The 21,406-nt window shown below is 39.7% G+C and overlaps 1 protein-coding gene across 4 annotated transcripts in view; it reads right to left on the bottom strand.

Moving 5' to 3' along the window:
• Positions 1-21,406, bottom strand: part of foxp2 (forkhead box P2) — a 115,289-nt gene that overhangs the window by 84,402 nt on the left and 9,481 nt on the right. For all 4 annotated transcript variants that reach the window (XM_033989397.2, XM_033989399.2, XM_033989400.2 and 1 more), the window contains exons 2-3: positions 21,217-21,281; positions 19,914-19,984 (exon numbers count right to left, since the gene is read on the bottom strand). The gene's annotated coding sequence lies outside the window, so the exon portion shown is untranslated. The remainder of the gene's footprint in view (positions 1-19,913; positions 19,985-21,216; positions 21,282-21,406) is intronic.

Below are 21,406 nucleotides of genomic sequence, written 5' to 3'. Positions count from 1 at the left end.
TGCAGTGGACTTTATGAGGACGTCGCACTCTCCAGTGACCACCTCCATCTGGACACATCTGAGTAGGCTGCCTCATAAATGGCACTCTCTGCCCATGATCTGAGTTTCAAAGCTCTTGGTATATGGCTGTATCAATTTCACAGCACCGATGCACACTTAACAGGTATTTAAAAAGGAGGTGTTTGGAAAAGGGGAAAAGAGGAATACATTTGGGGAATAGTTTGGAATATTCTGAGAGTATGAATAGTCCGAGATGGAGGTGAGAAGTTTAGTTCCAAACGATGTTGCAGCGTAAAATTGCTACAGGGGGACATTGACGTGTGACAGAAAAAGTTACCTCTGTCCTTTGGACACGAGAGCCCCTACTCTCTGAGCCGCTGCCACCCCTCCATCACTAAATGTGTTTTCCAAATGAAAATAAACGCAGTCTGGTCGGTCTGAGGCAGACATACGCGTGAATATGAGATCAAATAAAGGCTTCTGTGGAGGCTGAAAAGAAAAATGAAATGGCTTGTGAAAGGAGATGTAGCGAGTAATAAAATGACTCCTTTATATGTGCCTAAACAGTGCATGTTCCCCAGGAGAGAGTGAGGGCTTCACTTTGGTCAAACACAAGTATGCAAGTGGCAATTTTTCCTGCAGGGAAGATTCCTTGATACACTTCTTGAGACTTGGCGCTCTGCAATTTTCTTGAAACCGAGAAACTATTTCAGCAACAAGTTAAGCGTAACTTTGGAAGTTTTACTTTGATGATGTGGAGGTACACGCTGTCATTGAAAAGTATGTTCCATTAAAGTGGAACAGCAATGATTCAGAGGGCTTTTTGCTTTTCAATGACTTCAACCTAGGCATTTTAGACTAACATATACAGTTGACTTGGACTGACCATGATGTACCACAAACAGTCAATCATCTTTGGGATGGAAATATCACTACTTTGAAATTGGTTTGCTATTGCCGTTATAAAAGCACAACTCCATTTGGCATTGGGGGAATTCGTAACAAAAGTATGAATATAACTACTTAAAATCATCCAATTGATTTGTATTCTTAAAAGGCTCGTCACAATAATATTCAGATGGACTTTTATGCTACGGCAGAAGGGCTATAGTACGGAAAATTTGCAATTGGAGAGAATACATTATAATTCATTATACAGTAGTTATTAAACCTTCAGTAAAAAAGCTTTAGTACAAAGATTGAGCCACTTATCAGGCCTACTCACTACCTTTAAAAGCTGTCCATGTTCAGTGCTCTGAGTGGCAAAAAAGCAATCGCTGATGACTTCGAAAATAGGACTAGATGTTCAATTTATCCAAACAGAAATGGCTGCTAGAGATTTTAGAGAATCAAGCTATGTAACTGTTTATTCAGAAACCACAGTAGAATGGATGACTGCAATTTGTGGAATTAAAAATAAATTTAGAGCAATTATTCTAAGTTGCCAATAGCATATTTTGAATCTGAAGTGTCTCTTTATTTGTCCCTGTTGTGAACTGCATCTGCATCTTCAACCTTTCATTGGAATCTTTGTATGAAGTCAATCTTTCTAAAATTGTGTTATTTCTTACTTACTGGCATGTAATTAACAGTTTAGCTGCACTTGTTGACAACATCTGAGATAAAAATGAAAATAATTTGCAACTTTATTTGAACTGACAGCATGTGCTCCTGCTCTTTAAAGATATATACAAGTTATTAGAGAGCTCATAGCATGCTGCCCAAATGTAGTGCAGAGAATCAGTGGCAATAAACACTTGTCATATCATCTCAAATGACTCTTAATTCTCACAGAAAACACCCAATTAGAGCTGAGACAGTTTTCCACACTTTGCCAACTTGGGAAAAAGAATGACATTTTTGGACTGGCTTTTGCCCCTCTCTTTCTTCTCATGGATAGGAGGGGGATGTTTGTGACAGTTCAAAAGTGCTGCTGGACTCCTGAGAAACATCTCCCTGCACACTGAACTTCCCTAAACAAACAGCCGCTTGCACTTCAAATACATAGCAGGACTATTAGGTAATCTTTTCTTTGTTCACTTGGCCTCAGCCTGGTGACTAACCTCAATCTCCCTCTGTTCCACCTTCTGCTTTCAAACTGACAACACAATCCTGAATGCTGCAAGTGCTAAAGGAGTGCACCATGATGAATGGCTAAGAATTATCTGCTAATATAAACATGCTATCATGTGTGTTTGGACAACTTGTATTTGTTGTGCTATGATGACAAGAACCATATGGATTTAAGAAGAGAGAAGGAAAGTGTGGAGTGAGGAGGCAGTACAAGGGCTCTCTGTTTTTGGACGGGACAAATCTGAGGTTTCCTCTTGGATATCTAATATCCTGCGAGGTACCAAAAGTCTTACAGTAGTCTAGTGTCTGGGATTTTCCTTGCAGGACTTTGCTGCATATGGCTGAATTGTTGCATGCTTCTAAGTCGCTATATGGCTTGCGTGAGTCTCTCCCAACAAAGCCTGGGAAATCAATCAATCTGCAAAGTAATACCTCTAATGCCAGATGTGGCATTCGGGAAAAAAAGACTTAAAAGACTTGTTTGCTCAGTATTAGGGACCCCATGGATGAAAATAGTTTGAAATCATGTTAAGCCAAAGTATTTACTGCAAATGAATCGAGCCGTCAAAGTGCTACTTGTGTTATTTGAGAATAGCTCTTGTTATCTTAGGTGGCTTCTCTAAGGCGAGCATGTCAGCTGTGTTAAGACCGTAAACTATATCTTCTGTTTACTTTCCAACTTTCTGAGGAGAATTGATGACAAACGTTTTCAGCAGGTGACTTTGTTTGCTGTGTCTTTTATACATTTCAGTAGTTAGCCTATTGACACATCCACGCAGACTGTAATTATAAATGCATGGTTTGCTATAGGGAGCTGAACTTTTCACACCTTTCAAAGCCACAAAATTGGATGGTTTTGTGGTTGTGCAGCTGCCGCTCCGCGCTAATGCAAGGCGGTGTCATATGAAAAATATTCCTCTCCCCAAACCACAGGGCTGGTCATTAATGAAACACAGGCCGCGCAGTGAGGTCATACAGAGTCTAGATTTCAGCAGCCACACTTAAAAACCGCTCAGAGAGAATAGAGCAACATGAACACAAATCAGATTCCGAGCTCCAAGGACGGGGAAAATAAATAAATAGAGAAAGGGACTGGCCCCTCTCACTTTTTCCCCCCGCGCTCTGCAAACAACGTCAACTGCAGCTCAGAAACAGCTCACAATGAGAGCAGACTAAACAATCCGGTTCAGGCCAAGGAAAACGCTAAGCAACCCGGCACACAGGATGTCTCACCCTAATTGCCAACTATCAAATCTCACAATGGAATCTATCCATTTGGCAATATCTTCACAGCAAACTTGGCAATATACATCTGCTTTTAAAAGTGTCAACGCAAGATGGGACGATGGAAAAAATCTGCAGCAAAGTCTATTGTTGGAGAGTTCTTGGATTAGCCTATGTTTATTGGGAAAGCTGGACAAAGGTGCTAGGGGTCTTGTAAATGAGGGACTCAAATCTTCAGCATTAAGATAAACAGAATAAATAGGTCTCAGAAGGCGTGCAAACTCAAGCCTTAGCCAGACTCAGCGGCATGCAGCCACTGACCCGCTGTGTACAGGAGTGAGGGCATATGAGCGTAACAAGAACTTTGGGAGAGCTCGGAGAACTTACCATGTGGGACTAGCGTCTAAACAGGAAGCTAATGGGATGGTCTCCACCTTGCGCCAGGTGGCATTGTAGCATTTTCCAGTCGGTCAAAGCCTCGCACACTGAGACCTGGTGACTTCAAACAGCCAAAATAGCAGTGCATTCATGAAACAGAACAGAACTACTGGGAATTAAAAGAGGCAGGGAGAACGAGAAACACACACACACAAAAGGTAGCAGGCCCCAACAGCAGATGGTAAAATTAACATTTCAACAGTTGCTTCCTTTCATGTAGGTCTCCGCAGAACTTTTTTTTTTTTTTTTCCTTCTTTTTAGGGGCTTGGGTTTTGGTAAGATACAGTGGTGGAGGCATCTGGAAAAGGGGAAAAAGAATATTGGCTTATTGCTCCTGATGGTCCACCTCTATGAAAAATTAAATAGGGCTGTTTCGCAGGTTTGGCCCCTCTCTGGAGTGCCCTAAGATGTGTTATGGAAACATCATCTTGGTAATTTATACGCCAAAGAACACCTGGTGATGAAAGAAAATAAACTATTCCGCTCGTTTTTTATTTAAAATGCACCACTTTCGCTCTGAGGCCACGGTCTTTGATGTTCTCTTTCTACCGCGTTAATGTCCATCCATTTTGGCTGATTTTGCACGAAGTTGGCACCTATTGTAGTGTTAAGTTGTTCACAAAGTGTCTGTCAGATTCCATTCTGAAGTCCTGCTATACACTTGAAAGGTGCAGTAGAGATGTTATCGAGGAGACAGATGAGTGAAGCATCTGTAATAAAGACCAGGCCTGTCACGATAAATACTGTATCATTCAATATATGTCACATGGAACAATACTTTTTCAGGGTCAGTATTTATCGTGGGTACTTTTTCTTTGTACTACTGGCATTTTTTTTTTTTTTTTTTTTTTTTTTTTCTACTACAATGAGATTTGAGCTGTAGAATGTTGAATCACAAATGTCTATGACTATTTATAGATAAAAACTATTACTATTATTATTATTACTAAGTGTTCCATTCAGCCACTAATTTTTTCCAGCTCATATTTTTAACAATATTGCACATTTAGAATAGTTTTAGGGGGATAATTCTGCTTTATGGTTTGGTTTCAGTATTATCATACTTACTTACTTACTTACATATTTACTTCAGCTATATATCACACTTCAAAATTTGTTATCGGGATAGGCCTTATAAAGACCAAAACAATGGACATCCTCTCTTATTTTCAGCACTGTCCAATGGTGCGTCTCAGTAGTACCCATTAATTTGGACACAGTTCTGGCTAAATTACATGTGTTCCACCTCTGTGACATTTTAAATGCAATTAAAAGCTGGTTATGGACGTGCGCACGGACTTCCCTGTGATGAAGGGAAATCACCGACGTGATTAACATGCAAACGAGCTCACGCTGGCAGACTAGATTGGGGTTTGAAAACCTCAATTACTTTTGTGTGATTATCTATTTACCAGTACACAGATTTCCATTTCTCATCTCCAGCCGAGCTCCCCGCACGCAGGCCTCAATTATGCACGGCACACCTTTATTTATGATGCGCGCAATGCTGAAATACAAGCCGGGCTTATTTTTCACTATGATGTATTGCGTCTTTACGGGCTGCTTATGAGGCTAGACAGCGCCAACGCTTTCTAATGCGAGGCCATTTTCTATCTGAGCACTTAATATGAGCTTGACCCTCACTACCCCACACACCTCCAATTCATCCATCCAACCTTTTTAACAACGCCCTATCCAGCCCTGCCCAGCGAAAGCTTTTTATTTTAGCTTTTATTTATTTTTTTTCTTATTTACTTATCGTATTTGCCAACAGTCACATCACCATGCACGAGCAAAAAAAAATCTGAAATGTGAACCTTTGAAAGTGTGAAAGAAATTGAATAACACATTGCTGACTGGTGCAGAAATTCAGAATTTTCCAGTTTTACCTATTGTATTTAGTAAAATTATTTACCCCTTAAAAACATACCTGGAGTTGTGTTTTGTTTCCTTCACACATTTGAATAACCCTTTATTATTAGTCTGGAGTTTAAAAACAGAGTGGAGCACTTCCTGTATTACCACATAACATCACAAGGTGGAACAGTGTTTTCTGTTTGAGACGAGCACGGCCTTAAACATGTGTGAATGAAACAGAACACAACTCCGTGTTTTGATGAAGAAACATGAAAAAATGCAGAATGTTTTTCTGTTTTTTTTTTGTTTTTTTTTTAGTTTAGTTTATTGACACATCTTATCTGCATGATCAATATTGTAAGAGTCACTGCATTACGATGGGTGTAAGGTGTGAACTTGCAGTCTACAAGGGGCACTGTGAAGGGGGTGGGGGCATAAGATGAAGATTCCCCGATCTCCTATATCAAGTAGTAGTGTAACTAAGGTGTGAATTGTAATAATGTGCCCTGACACCCCAGGCTGTATAGTGTGTATCACTGTGTTGATGCTATTATTAAAGCAACACCTGGCAGCACGGGAGGAATGCAAGGAATGCACTTTAATTAATTTAAATGGCTGGAGACTTTTTGCTTAAAAACATACATATTGTAGCAGGTTTCATTTTTTGACTAGATGATAAGATTTTTAGGTTGAATAAATCACTTTTATTAGAGATGCAAACTAAACTGTTGCTATTTATTTATGGCAGTGCATGTTTTTTTTTAAAACAATATTGTACTTTTGGGTTACTGTGTCAGTGGCATAAATTATTTAAATATTATCGTTTATCGTCTCTATTTATTTCATCAATATATCACACATCAAATTGTGTTATCATGAGAGACAAAGGTTTAAGTCACTTCTTATAAAAAGAAGTTAAAAAAATACCAAAAACATACAAAAAATTAATGAACTTCTTTACAGTACCAAAAGTCTGCTTGCTTTTTAAGTCTTTTGGAAGTTGCATGATTTATGGAGGGGAAGAAAAAAAAAGTTGAATATGATTTTATTGTTTGTCAGTATTCCCGCTCGTTTCTCTAGTGCCCAGGGACAGGAAAAGAAGAGACGACACGCAGATCAGTGGCACCGCCGGGGTTTTTTTTACATTGTGCCCGGCATACATAAAACATGCCCTGTTGCTTCAGCTGGAGCAAAAAGGAAAACAGTGCCATCAAGTGAAATTTCCGAGGATTCCTCAAATGCCTCGGTGCACGGATCCATCACCTCATCAAACCTGGCCGGGAAAAAAACTTGGATTTTTCATCAAAGTCAAAGTCTGCAGACAGTTTCAACTCATAACTTCCCAATAAGAAATTATTTTGTACTGTAGTTGGTGGATATTAGTCACCAGAACACCTCCCGCTGTGAGATGATAAGACAAGAAATGAACATGGCGCTTTGCCCGCTACATTTTCCAAATCCTACTCAAAGGTACAGCAAGAACAAAGGCTATCATTACTACTATTTGAACTCGGTTGCCAGGGCTCGGTTGTGTTAGAGTAGTAGAGTAAAGGGAGGAAAAAAAAACATGGCGCAGTGAGTGAAAGTATGACGGCTTGAATTATGAGTGAGAGAATAAAAGAGGCCGAGAGACTGAGAGCTTAGATAATAGTAGATAATGGACAATTAACTCGGGCTAGTAGTGCCGGCTGCAGCCAATAACAGCTCGTGGTGCGGCAAGTCCCCGATCACCACTCAGCCATATTCACATTGGGAATACAGGCGATATCAAGCTGCAAGCTAGCCGGCCTCCGAGGTGTACACGCCGCATTAGCAATCTCCACAATGCCTTCAAACAATGCTTGATACCAACAAAGTGTCCTGAAGTGCATACGCAAGCACTCTGCCCATGGGAAGAGTGTGGTGCCATAACCTTGTCCATTGTTTCACGTCCTTTCACCATCAAAATAAACCCAGGAGCCGTGAATCCATTAAAAAGTGGCATAGTGCAATGGCCGGATATATGCACAGGAATTAGCATAATTAAACCTATATAAACGCTAATTGCAAAAATAAATGAGCGGATGTCACCACAGTGCATCACAGAAACAATGCATGTGTTCATATCAGGGGCCTCAGAAGTGTTTTTACTGCCCACCCCACCCCCCACCCCCTTCAAGCTTCATCTAAATCTATTGATCTGTGAAACACGGGGACCCAGGGGATGCAATTCACTTAATATCATACATCTAATGATGAGATGAATAACGATTATACCATTTGGTAATTAAACGTCTTACAAACCATTTAACTGAGTGTGCGTCAGGAAGGGTCAGAGGAGGTCGCCGTGATGTTTTTCATTTCTCACTCGGTGCTGAAGCAAGAGACACACGGGAGGTAGGGTTCGAGCTCTGATGGTGGAAAACAGCACATGACACAACGCTAAAAACACACTAATGACTGCGAGCAGCTATGGCACTAATCCCTGATGCTGTCAGGACTTTGAACGCAAACCAGTTTAGAGAGGGGCTAAGAGAGCAGAGAAAAATAAGGTGATCTAAACATGTACGCTTTTCCAGGAATAAATCTTATTACCCTGCTTATGTGTTATGTGTCCTCCCACCTGGGTGGATAAGAACATGCAAATAAGCCTTATTTATTAGTAACACTTGACAGGAAGGATGTGAAATGAGAAGGGTTTATGTACATGCTAAAGGATGTACATAAAGGTGTGGTAAACATATGTTCTGTCAACATCCGTAACCCTAATCCCTCATTATTCATGTCACTCTAATGTTGATACATGCAAGCTCAAGTCTTGTTTGAATATAACATGGCTTTCAGGCTTTCATAGTGGGCAAGCATTTAGCTAAGAAACTGTGTCATGCTCCTAGCTCCTTATTGAATGATAGCTAGTAAACATTGTCATCTCAAAGAAGAGACAGGATTAGTGCCTGCTTTGCTCAATGAGAGGAACAGGAGGACGCCCAACAATGGCCAAATGGAGGACAGTATCACATGGGTCCAGTGTGTGTATGATGAATATGTGTGAGATTATAAGCCATTCCATCATTTCCATAATGTAAAACTCCTCTTCTTTCTTCTCCTCCAAGCCGCCGACTATTCACTAAATAAATGAGAAAACTATCATCGTCGTAGAAATATGTGACAAAAGCAGAAGGAAGGGGAGAGTGCGTTTTGAATGACCCTGTGCCTTTGACAATACGGGCCGCTGTCCAGAGACATTCAGAGGCAGCCAAGTGAGTAAGACCTGCCACAGTATTTATCACTGGACACAATGCAAATGTATTACCATGTCACCTATACCACTTTGCAGGGCAGAATAGAGCCGCAGTGAATACAGCGGAGTTTGATATAATACAAGCAGAAAATATGAACGTCCAACACTGTAAAGCCTGAAACCTGAAGAAGGTTCATTCAATAGACAGTGCTTTGAAGCCATAGAGTTAGCACATGCATATTTAACTAGCGTGCTAGCAAGTGGTCTTTTGGCTAGCATTGTGTGAAATTATGCATGTATTCTGAACTTTAAAATAATGGAAGCTCTTAATAGCTGAGTGAACTTTTTTCCCAAACTTTTTTTTTTTTAATTATTACATTTAATTTGTGCCAGAGTGAGTATTTTTCCCATTCAAAGTCCATGAGTTGGAATATGCAGGAAACGAATAGTATAGGGACAAACCAATTTTGCAACCAACTATTTATCAAAATGTAATAAAAGTAGCATGCAAAATTTGAAAAAGTGATAGTGATCTCCCAAAAAGTTTATGAAATTCTAGATCACTACATCTTCCAGGTATTTTTTAAGAATGATGACATTGGTGTAGACACAGGCCTGGAGTGCATGCACCATATAGAGCTGTATATACGATCTACTTACTGCAAGCCTCCACTTGCCTAGAGGTCTTTGAATGCTGCTGTTACATTTCTAGAGGGCTCCTCAAAAAACATTAAACTTGTGAAATTCTTGAGCCATATACAATATCTGCAGACTTGACTCGCTTCTCACCTCAACATCACTGACACAATTTCAACCAATCACTCTCCTCTCAACGCATCTGTTTGTGGGCCTGCGACTCATCTTCCATCTAACTGCAGTCTATCCCGGAGATTTCTTCCAAGCTAACCTAGTTTATTTACTTTATCTACAATATAATGCTTCAGTGAGCATTAGCAACTTTGCGACGCAAGTTTCAATCAGTTATCCAGCCACGGCACTGTGCGTGATAGTGCGCGTGTTCAACCAGGTGAGGAGCAGAGATGAGCGCTGCCCGCCGTGGAGACAGCTGACAAAGAGGTCCCAAAATAATACAAAATAAAAATGGACTAGGAAAAAAGTAGAGGGAAGAAAGAAAGCCTGAGAAAACTGAGACAGTGAGGGAAAAAATACAATATATTGCTGAACAAAATATAGACAATAAATGACATAAAAGCAGAATTATTCAGAAAAACAAACAACAAAAAAACAATGGTTATTATTACAAATTACATGAGCTGCAATAAATACGTAGAGACATAGAAGTCATTTATTGAACCCTCTAGGTCTCAAATCTTAATTCAGTAAAAAGTAGTACAGGGAAATGACAAAATGTTGGTCATAAGGTCCGGGAAACTAGTACTAATACAAATACCGTAAATTTCGGACTACAGAGCGCACCTGATTAAAAGCCGCACCAGCTAAATTTGAAGAGAAAATCAATTTTGTACATATATAAGCCGCACCTGAATAAAAGCCGCAGGTTTTCATATTGTAACATGAGATATTTACACAGAAAGACGGTGCACTGACACGCTTTTTTTTAACTTTGCCTGAAAATTGGAACCAACACGACATCAACACGGGATGAACACATCTGCAGGTTTAGAAAATAAAACTGCACCAAAACGGAAAATCTGCTTTTATTTCCTCTGAAAACTTTTGTCGTCTTTTACATTGACCAAGTTGGATTCATTGATGTCGAGCTTACGTGCAGTGGCTCTATTTCAGGAGTCGGCAACCCGCGGCTCCGGAGCCGTATGCGCCTCTTTCAGCCTCATACTGCGGCTCTGCGTGGCTGAAGTGTATTTTATTTGTGTTAGCTCTTTTTTGTTGTAGTTTAAATTGGAAGATTATTATGATCTTACAATAAAATTATATTTTCTTATTTTTCGTTGCTCAAAATAAGCGTCACACTCGCGGAACAATGTTCAAAACAAACACCGCTCACGTCTCACAGACACAGACACAGACACAGACACAGCTCACAGTCCTGCGTAAAGAGCCCTGATTTTCAGACGTTGTGCGCACAGGGGTCAGGAGCAACTTTGGCCCGTCCCTAATGACACACTAATAAGCTCGTCCGTAGATGTATCATGAAAATCCTGCTGGAAATCGCCACAGAAATCTATTTGATGTAGTAGCAAGTATATTATCTGCTCTTGTCTCCGCGGTGACGTATCACGTATAACACATCAGACACGACGCACAAAAGTAGAGCCACAAGCGAGTGAAAATGAGCCAAAACAAAAGTCTTTGGAGAGCTTTTAACAAAGGGGAAAAGGACAACTGAGGAGCCAGAAGAGGAGACTACACCTCCAAGAAAAAGAAAGATAAATTTAACAGACAATGCCCACTTAAAATCTGGGTTTGTCGCTGCAGGTGACTCACGCGCACAGTCCGCTCTACGTAACATACGGGAAAAGCAAATAAGGCAATGAAACCTTCAAAACTGCTTTGGCACATGGAGAATAAGCACCTGGGATTAAACAATACGCCTTTAGAGTTTTTGAAAGAAACTGCGGAGCAGAGTAGACATAATCACATAATCAGCGCAGGGCTCCCTCTGATGCAGCGGTTTGGTGAGTTGTATTTTTTTAATGCACTTAAGTTGTTTTTGCCATATTTATCTGCCACGTGTAGAAGGCTTGTCCGTGAAAATAAAACCCAGGGGCCGTTATCCAGTAAAAAATCCATAAATAAGCCGCACTGCTGTACAAGCCGCAGGGTTCAAAGCGTGGAAAAAAAGTAGCGGCTTATAATCCGAAATTTACGGTAAATATATTAACCCCTCCCCCAAACGTTATAGTTCCTTCTATCATTTATTGAAGTCGATACATTACTTATCATGACAGGTCTAGTAAAGAGAGAAGTAGATAGTAGTAGATGCGGAGATTGATCGAAGGAGGCAGTAGCAAAGCAAAAGGGGAGAGTAAAATTCAGGAAGGCATGGCACTCTCGCCGGGTTAAAATGGTGCAGGTCTTGTCCAATAAACACAGGTGAGCAGCTCAACAGCCCGGGACCACCGTGTTTGACTGACAGCTCTGAGCTCATGCTGACCGCTGGCTTTATGTTACACGACAACTGAGCTGACAAAAAGGGGGTCTGCTTGCACAACACACACACACAGACAAGCAGTGTACACAACTACTTAAAGCAGCATCCACGCATCATGAACATAACGCTGCAAACACGAAAATATCTCACACGTAGTATCTGGACAATCCCTGGCATTTCCCTTCACAGGTGAACAGGGGCACGGTAACACCCCAGTGCTCCGGTTATGGGGTAGAGAAAGCAAGAGGAGTCGGGGGGTGGCGAATGTATGCGTAGTGCCGACTGAATCTTTTCCACATGACGGGCCGCGGGCTGTTTTTGTCAACTGCACTCTTGAGCAGCGAGGAGTCAGGTAGTGTGACCACATGATTGCCCAAGAGGGTCCCAGCGTGGTGTGAGAGGGAGACGGTAGGGTGAAGAGAGAGAAAGAAAAGAGGGGGGAAAGGGAGGACGAGAGAAAGAGAGAGAAAGGCAGGATGGAGGGGTTTTTTTTGGGGGGGGGGGGGGGGGGGGTCAGCGACAGGAGCGATGCAGCACGCATGATGAGGTGTAATCACAGACCCCATTCACAGTGCAGTGGAGTTTGTCAACATACACACATTCGCATTCCACTGTCTGTCAACTCTCTGACCCAAATCGAGGCTGCTGCTGCTGCTGTGTTCCTCCATGCACACTCACATACACACACAGTGGAAGCTTTCTGGCCATTTCCCAACCAGGCAGGTAGCAGACGCCATCTAGTAGGGCTGTCCACCTTTAATTGTTTAGCCTTAAAGCCTGGGTACCTATAGGCCTGTCACAATAGCAAATTTTATAGTAAGATATTTTGTTGAAGTAAATATATATAAGTAAACAATAATACTAAAACTAAACTGTAAAGCAGAGTTATCCCCCAAAAAGTATTCTATATGTACAAACTTGACAACCAGGAAGTAAATGTCAAAAGGAAAGCTATGATTGGCTGCGTTTGGTTGGTCCATCTCAGTTTCACCTCACCATCTGAGAAGAAGTAGTTCTAAAACTGTGTACATACCCAAAAAATAAATGCATGTGGATATTACCAAGGTGCCAAAAGTTGATGAGCAAGTTAGATGGACTTTGCCTCCTCCTTTCCTGGTGTGAAAATCAGGTACCCCAATCTTAATTAGTCCATGGTGTTTTAGTCTACCAAAATCTCATGAATTTCATTTCATTTATTTATCTATTTGAACACAAGGTATAAGTATACATGTTTTCAGTACACTTAATGTACATTTCACTTTTTTTTCTTATTTAAGCTTGAAAAGGAGTGAGAAAAAGAAAACTATTTGTATTGGTCAACAATAATATATTTTTATATTAAAATTGAGGGACTGATTTATGAGTTTAATCTGAGATCATATATAGTGCTGTTGTATATATATGTTCATACCATAAAGATAATAAAATGTTTTAGGAGCTTATGCCAGTTTCACGCAACAGTCCCATTTATTCAACAAATTGATCGCCAAGATATCAATAGTCGACCACAAATTTCTTGAGTGGATTTACACCCCTACTGTCTGGGCCTGTGGTTTGCGGTGGAGAGGGTGGATTCCAAAGCTGTTGTAAGATGTCGCTGTTGCTGGTATCTCTTTCAAGGCCCAATAAAATGAGCATCATGAACAAAAGACTTGGCTTGTTGCCTCTGGAGTAAAAGCTTTTGTCAGTGGCTGTGACCAAGTGGAAGAATGTGAAGCTCATCCGCCATAGAAAATATGGGGTGTTGAGTCAGTAGACGATTGCATGGATTATAGGGCTTGAATATCATTGTAGAATTCATAGAAAAGATTAGGGGTTGGCAATATTGACAAAAATGTAATTTTTTTGGCATCTTGATAACAAATATTCTGATGATATTGTAGTGTTCTGGTGTAAGGAAACAAATCTCTTCTGGTTGTTTATTTTCTGAACACAAGGGCTATTGTAGGCCAAGAGCAAAACAACAGCAGTCTCAACTCAGTAGAACCAGTCTCCAAAACAGAGCAGTAACTGACGAATAGAAACTTCAAATCAACTTGTCAGCATAGCAACCAAAAGTCACATACAAAAGCAGTTACATTAACAACACATAAACAGTTACAACTAAACAAAAAATGTCATTTTATAACAGTATTTTACGAATCAATGCATCAGGAATGTGCTACAATGTCTTGGTTGATGTCCAAGTATCAAGTGTGTGTGTGTGTGTGTGTGTGTGTGTGTGTGTGTGTGTGTGTGTGTGTGTATAGGACTGCCTTTAGCTTTGATTACGGCATTAATTCGTTGTGGCATTGTTTCGATAAGCTTTTGCAATATCACAAGATTTATTTCCATCCAGTGTTGCATTAATTTTTCACAAGATCTTGCATTGATGATGGTAGAGTCTGACCGCTGCACAAAGCCTTCTCCAGCACATCCCAAAGATTCTCAATGGGGTTAAGGTCTGGACTCTGGTGGCCAATCCATGTGTGAAAATGATGTCTCATGCTCCCTGAACCACTCTTTCACAATTTGAGCCCAATCAATCCTGGAATTGCCATCTACGAATATGCCCGTGCCATCAGGGAAGAATAAATCCATTGAGGGAATAACCTGGTCATTCAGTATATTCAGGTGGTCAGCGGACCTCATTCTTTGAGCACAGACTGTTGCTGAACCTAGACCTGATCAACTGCAGCAACCCCAACCTATTTGCCTAGTTAAATCCAGGTAGCAACTTTTCTTGTTTTGTTTTTTTGGGCAGGCAGTGTATGTATATATAATTATCAACAATATACTCGATATGCTCATTTTGCATATTACACTATTTTCTGATCTATGTTATAATGTTTTTTTCTCATCACAAACATACCTGGAGTTGTGTTCTGCTTCATTCACACATGTTTAACACATTTAGGTGTTCTTCTCCCAAACAGAAAGTATTCCTGTTCCACCTTGTGATGTCATGTGGTAATACAGGAATTACGAACTTTGTTTTTAAACTCCATACACCTTCACTAGAATCATTTGGGTGATTTCAGCCCTGGAATTGTGTGAATCTCTATTGAAAAAAGGTAAAAGGTAGCTGTTGACTTGAAAATTACTGCATCATGATATCACAAGGTGGAACAGAGCATTTTGAGCTTTGGAGAAGTAGCCAGATTCATATCGTAGGACAGCTCAAACATGCATGAATGGCATAAAGCACAACTCTGGCTATATTTTTGATGAGGTAACAACATTCTAACATGGCTTATAGAGCACAAGAGTCAACTCCTGCCTCCCGCAGACCTGAGTTATCCACTCTTAAATGTACAAAAGAAATAAAGGCAGCTAGTTAGCTAGACAGTTTCTGCACACATGTCCAGTAGGTGTGATTGATAAATGCATTGAATTAACTCGGCAAAAGATCTTTGACTAAAAGATTTGTCAAAATAAAATACCGTAGTCATACTGTCATATAAAGCTATAGCGCAAAGGACAGCCCATGTAATTTAATCAAGCGTAGATGAATGGTGAAAGAAAAACAACTCAAGACCAAGTATGTAGTGACTAAAGACCGCTACAACATCTAAGTATCCCCAATCAGAGCAGGTCAAAATAACTCCACTTTCCTTCCCCATGACAATACTCCTATAAAACACTGCACTGTGAAGGGATAACGTAAACTAGCCGAGGTGCAGGGACTGAAAAATTAGCCTGCGTGACAGTTTGGTGATAACACACAAGTTCAATCTGTCAAGACAATCAGCATTTAGACCTTGGGCGAAGAATGCTGGGCTGTGTGCGACCGTTTCATTGGACACCATCACCTGTGCGAAGGAGCCTCTCGTAATTCTTCCCACCTGAAAACGGGGTTCAAGCCAGTGTCAGGGCGCTCCGGTGTCATGCCCGCCGAGGCTTAGGTTTCACAATAATCTCAGCTACTTGGAGAGATGCCATGGAGTCCAGCTACAGCAACTAGATTTCTGCAATTAAACCTCACAGAAAGAATAACAACCCAAACTATGTATCTTTCAAAAATTCAACGTCAGACTGTTAACAGCAGTAGGTAGCAGTGAATTACGTTTTCTTGGCGATATGTACTTAAGCAGATGTTCTATACATTGCAACACAGTACTTGCATAAAAGCTATACTATGTAACTTTTCCAGTCAGGGATCAGCTACCTTCTTGCCTCCAAGGAGATGTGATTGCTTTTCCTGGAATGTTCCACAGTATAGCATGGAACCTATATTGCATGTATTCCATTACGTTGTTAATGTATTACACAAAATTGACTCTTGTGATAATGTTGTCACCTCATCAAAAACATACCTGGAGTTGTGTTTTGTTTAATTCACACGTTTGAGTTATCCTGGGTTATTAGTCTGTCTACATCTCCAAAGCTCAGCAGTAGTTTTCAAGGTAACAGCTACTTTTTACCTTTAGTTCAGTGGAGATTGGCAATCTAGGGCTGAAAGGTGTATGGAGTTTAAAAACACAGTGGAGCACTTCCTGTATTACCACATGACATCACAAGGTGGAACAGAGTGTTTTTTGTTTGAGAGAAGAACTTAGCCTAAATATGCAGGGTTTGTGTGTTTAACTTGTGTGAATTGAATGCCAATTTTGAAATGTTTAATGCAAATACTATAACTGTATAAACTAGTACGAGCTAAACAGTGGTGATCAAATAGTTTTACACCTCAATTTGCATTTTTAAAATAAACTATTCCACTAAGTTACGCACATCTGGCTATTTCTAGAAATTAACAAGTTTCCTGTTGTATTTGCAATTAGCCATTTCCATACCCAGTCATCTCAAATTTGTGAAGTGCAGAACTTTTGAAGGGGCCCCAAAGTATGTTGAGGCCATAACCTTTTTTTCCATTCCCAAATCACAACACCTTCTCCCGAGTCTATGCGCACAATCAAAACATTTTTCAGCCAATTCGACAACTTTAAACTAGCTACTATAGAGAAAGAAAAACACAGCCAGCCATATAGATCAATACAAACGGACAGGATTGCAATGTTCTCCTTAAAGAATAATGGCAAAACTCACAGAAGGCCTCCAGCAACTGCAGCCTGGACACAAACATTTGCTCTGTTACTTTTCTTTTTTGTCTCAACTGTAACTTAAAGGTCCACTGCATAACTTCTTTGGTGGAGGGTATGCCCCCTCCGTGTCTCCATGATGTTATAATGATTTTAACAGATAACAGACTGTTTTGAGCAATGACACGTGTAAAAATACATTTTCATCAGTTTCAGCAGTTCAGTTAGGCAGTGCACTTTTAAGTCAGATTTTTATTTATTTATTTTTCATGTGAACCAAATAAAAAGTGCTGAAATATACTCAATATTCTGAACATTGTTATCAGGATACTCAAAAAAATCATGACGCTATGCCATTTGCCATTTGGCTTGGGACAGGTCCAGAAATTCTTGTAGATGGATTGTATTGTTTTTATGAATATGCTTTTCTAAAACATATTCAAGAAATCTTAAAATTATATTTATGGTCCTACAATCTGAAGAGAGCACAGAAGAATACAAAAGTGATAAAGTTTGTGGTGAAATAGCCAGGTTCATGTCAGCTAGGCCAGTGTAGTAGATAATTAAAAGCAGCTGATTGACTCTGCTGACCCCTGAAAGGAAACGGCTGAATGGAAAACTAAAAGAAGATATACTGAGAATTCCACAACAATATCTCAAAACAAAAATGCATAGTGTCAGCATTAAAATCACCCAGCCATATTTCCAGCTGGTTTTATTTATACTTTCTCATAAATAAGCGCTTGGTTGAAACATGAGGAGTACACATGGAGGTGTGAAAAATATTGTGAAAAAAAGTTACATTCCAGAGTCTATTAAAAACAAGTGAGTTCCTAATCCTCAACCAGGCAGGGCATCATTGTTCACTTTACGACTGACCCAATTTGCTCACAGCACGATACTATCAAACCCCAAAACCAAAGCTTATTAAATTCAAATTTGAAAACTCTAGAAACTTTTAAAAACTACTTCCCAACTGTTTCGACACCTCTGTCTCTCCATGTGTGAAGACAAAACAGTGGACCGGCAGATCTGGGAGTGGGACCGGGCGCCAAAGGAAGGAAGGAGAGGAAGCAAGGGAAAGTGAACCTTTGATGAGTAAGACTTTTTTGTTAAGCAAGAGGGCTTAACTTTAAAATATTCTGGGTGGCAGAGAATAGGATTGACCAATGGGGCTGATCTTCGCCACACACTGGGGCACTGGGGTTAATGGTGGATAAAGATTAGGGAGGAAAAAAAAAAAGGGGGGGTTGCCTTGCCTGATCTCAATCCCGTCCCTTCACCCTGTACCCCACAGCGCTCACCTTCTGCGCCAATCCCAAATGGGACACACAATGGACTCCTGCCAATGAGATCCAATGATCCAAGTCCCTTTGATTTCCGCCTATAGCCCCCTCGACAGCTCCAAGTGCCCAGGCTAAAGACCCATAGAGGTTTCTGCCCACGACACTTAGAGACTTCATTGGGGAATTGGAAAGAGGGAATGACATGCACTCTGTGATCTATGACAAAAAATCAATTGTAGAGTGAAAATGTGAGCGCGGCGCTGTTTCTGTCCGAGAGCCCTTTAAAGGAGTCAAAGATATACTTAATTGCTGTAGGTTTTGATATATGTGTCAACGCAAGGAAGTAGAAGGAAGCGTGCGGTGTTGCGGCAATTATGCTCTCCTGCAATGATTAGAAGGATTTTTTAGGCCAGCAGATAAGCACTGAGAGTCCAGCTTTGAAGATTTAAGGCCCTACCTGGCAAATGAAGAAGAAATATGGCTCTCTATTAGGTGGAGATAGATAGAAGGAGCTTTTGGTCCCAGAAATGAGGAAACTAGAGGGGAGGTTGCCCAACTAGAACTTTTATTTAATTGAGACAAATGGATTTCTCTATCACGATCCTTACAACTATAAAATAAAGTTAGAAGCATACAGTTACAGTTTTGTGTAGAGATTAGATATTATAATTTACATGGTTAGTAATGTGGTGAAATTTTTTTTTTTTTTCAATTTCAATTTTTCAAATACTCACCCTTGATATGTAGCAATGTAACAATTTAGCAATGTAAAAATTATACTCAAAATAAATAAATAAATAAATAAATAACTTGCATAGAATTAAAATGATACTGTGTTCCCAGTATTATAAGTATACAGAGTTAATCGTTGTTTATATAGTATGTGATGTTATGAAATGTATAACTGGCGGCACAAGAGTCTTCTGAGTCATTGTGGTACAGCTTGGAGACAAAAACTGTTTTGTCATTAGCAGGAGATGCAAGTCCTGATTTAATCTTTCCATTTGGCTATCCCCTTGTAATTGTATATTGCTTTAGCTTATGTAGGTTTTAACCCAAATACCCATCCTATTTCTCCCATTTCATTTTGGGACGGGCAAAACGACTAAGGTTGTGTTCACACTTTTGGTCCTGGTTTGAGTTCAATCTAGTCCTGATGTAGATTTTCTTAAATTCTGTTCTAGTCCTGGTTTAGTCCTGTCATAGCTAGATCTGTCATGATAATTACAATATCGACATATCCTTCAATATATGCAAGCTGGAACAATATATTTAGAGGATCAATAATTCTTGTGGGTACTTTTTCTTTGCAATAGTGGGGAGGTTTCTGCCATTTTTATGTAATATGAAAAAGTAAGATTTGAGGTGTACAGAGTAGAATAAATAACAGCTATAGCTAATAATCAGTTCTGCCATTTATTGGTTGCAGCTTATGTTTTTTTTTTTTTTTTCATGAAACTGTCTATTTAAAATTTGGTTTACTGGGATTATCCTGCTTTGTAACAGTAGCCTAAAATATTTTTAATATTATCGTTTATCGCAATATTCCTCTGGAGCAATATATCATTCTTCAAAATTGTTATCATGACAGTCCTAGTTGTAGTCCAGGTCTAGAGGGAAGTGTGAATGCAGCCCAAATGACAACAGAAACGAAACTACACTAGTCACAACACAAAGTGTGCTGGGATATACCAATTACTTACTGAGTTGTAGTCTTCTTTACAGTGCGTGTCTTCTGCTTGTCCTCACGGGTGCAGAGAGGGCATATTTCACCCTAAACAGAAGCAAAAAACATGACATTTCGAACATCAAGTTGAGATGTATGCAAATGACAAGACAGAAGTTATGCTCGGCTACAGCAGTTAATTAAGAAACAACTGAATAAATCGCCAAATCTATAGCTGCTGCGGAGATTTGTCAGCAATAATATATATCATAACTTTTAAGCTCGGCTAGATTGAAAATCCCTGGTGTGTGAAGACCAAACACGGCCACAGAGAGGTTGCCCAGTGGAGGGGGGATTCTATCAAGGTAGACAAGATGAAGATTTGTTACATTTGAAGAGAATGGCGATCTCTTGACCTCTGCGAGCCACTGTATCAGCTACACAGTTGAGCTAACAATAATATTATAACACCGGTCACAAAATGGAAGAACAAAATAATACCTCTTTATTAAATGCTTTTATTGTTTTGATATTGAGAATTTAGTGTAGTCATAATACGGAAATTTCAAATCACACTTCAAAAAGGCTCTATGTTCAATTAGGGGTACGTGATATTGACGAAAATGAATAGTATCTGACAATATTATGCCAATTCAACAAATATGTGATAAAACATGTCTTTGAATCTACTGTTGTATTGCATTTATAATGGTTATATGGTTATGGTATAAGGTTTAAGTATCTCAGATGACAGAGTGCTTGTCCACTGATCTGAAAATTGGTGATTCGTATCCCACTCTCAACATAAACATTGAGCAGTCAGATCCACTGACCCAAAGATGAATGCTGTTATTGTGTCCTTGCGCAAGACACTTAGTCCACCTTGCTCTCAGTGTCTGTATACAAAGGATGTGAATGTGTGTGTGAATGGGTGAGTGGTTCCTTAATGTAAAGTGCTTTGAGTCCCATGAAGATGCAAAAGTGTTATATAAAAATGTGACCATTTACCATGCTCCAACATACCATAACTATACTCAATACCATTTTTGATACCAAATTGTAATAATTTTTTCTTTGGACAATAGGATCTAATTTCAACCCAAAATAATGTTTTGTTTTTGTTTTTTTTGTTTTGTTTTATTTTGTATGACATAGATCAAAGAACATGGTTGTCCTGTTTATGAGATATTTTTTATTATTATTTTTTTTACATTTGATCACATGAGTTTGACACTAGTTTGAGTATTGATTTTTGACACCCTCACGAGAAGTATTTTGCATCATTTTGTTTATGCAGTGTTTGACAGATGGTTGTTAAGATGTAAGGGTGTAACGCTGACCTCGAGTAAGAGAAGGTGCTGTAGCTATCCAACGCTGAGTAGAAGGGTCACCGTCTGTCAGGTCTCTGCAAAAACAACATGTGTAATATTAGTTTACATATTTTTTGAAGACTCCCAAGTTTTAAAAGTTCATTTTGTTCTGGCGCAGGCAAGTCTGTGCTAGCTACGCCTGTCTTACATAACTGTTTTT

The sequence above is a fragment of the Periophthalmus magnuspinnatus genome, chromosome 23 (genome assembly GCF_009829125.3).
Source record: "Periophthalmus magnuspinnatus isolate fPerMag1 chromosome 23, fPerMag1.2.pri, whole genome shotgun sequence".
Taxonomy (NCBI): Eukaryota; Metazoa; Chordata; class Actinopteri; order Gobiiformes; family Gobiidae; genus Periophthalmus; species Periophthalmus magnuspinnatus.
The sequence above is the reverse complement of the archived record's forward strand: the minus strand, read 5'-3'. Positions and strand labels throughout refer to the sequence as shown.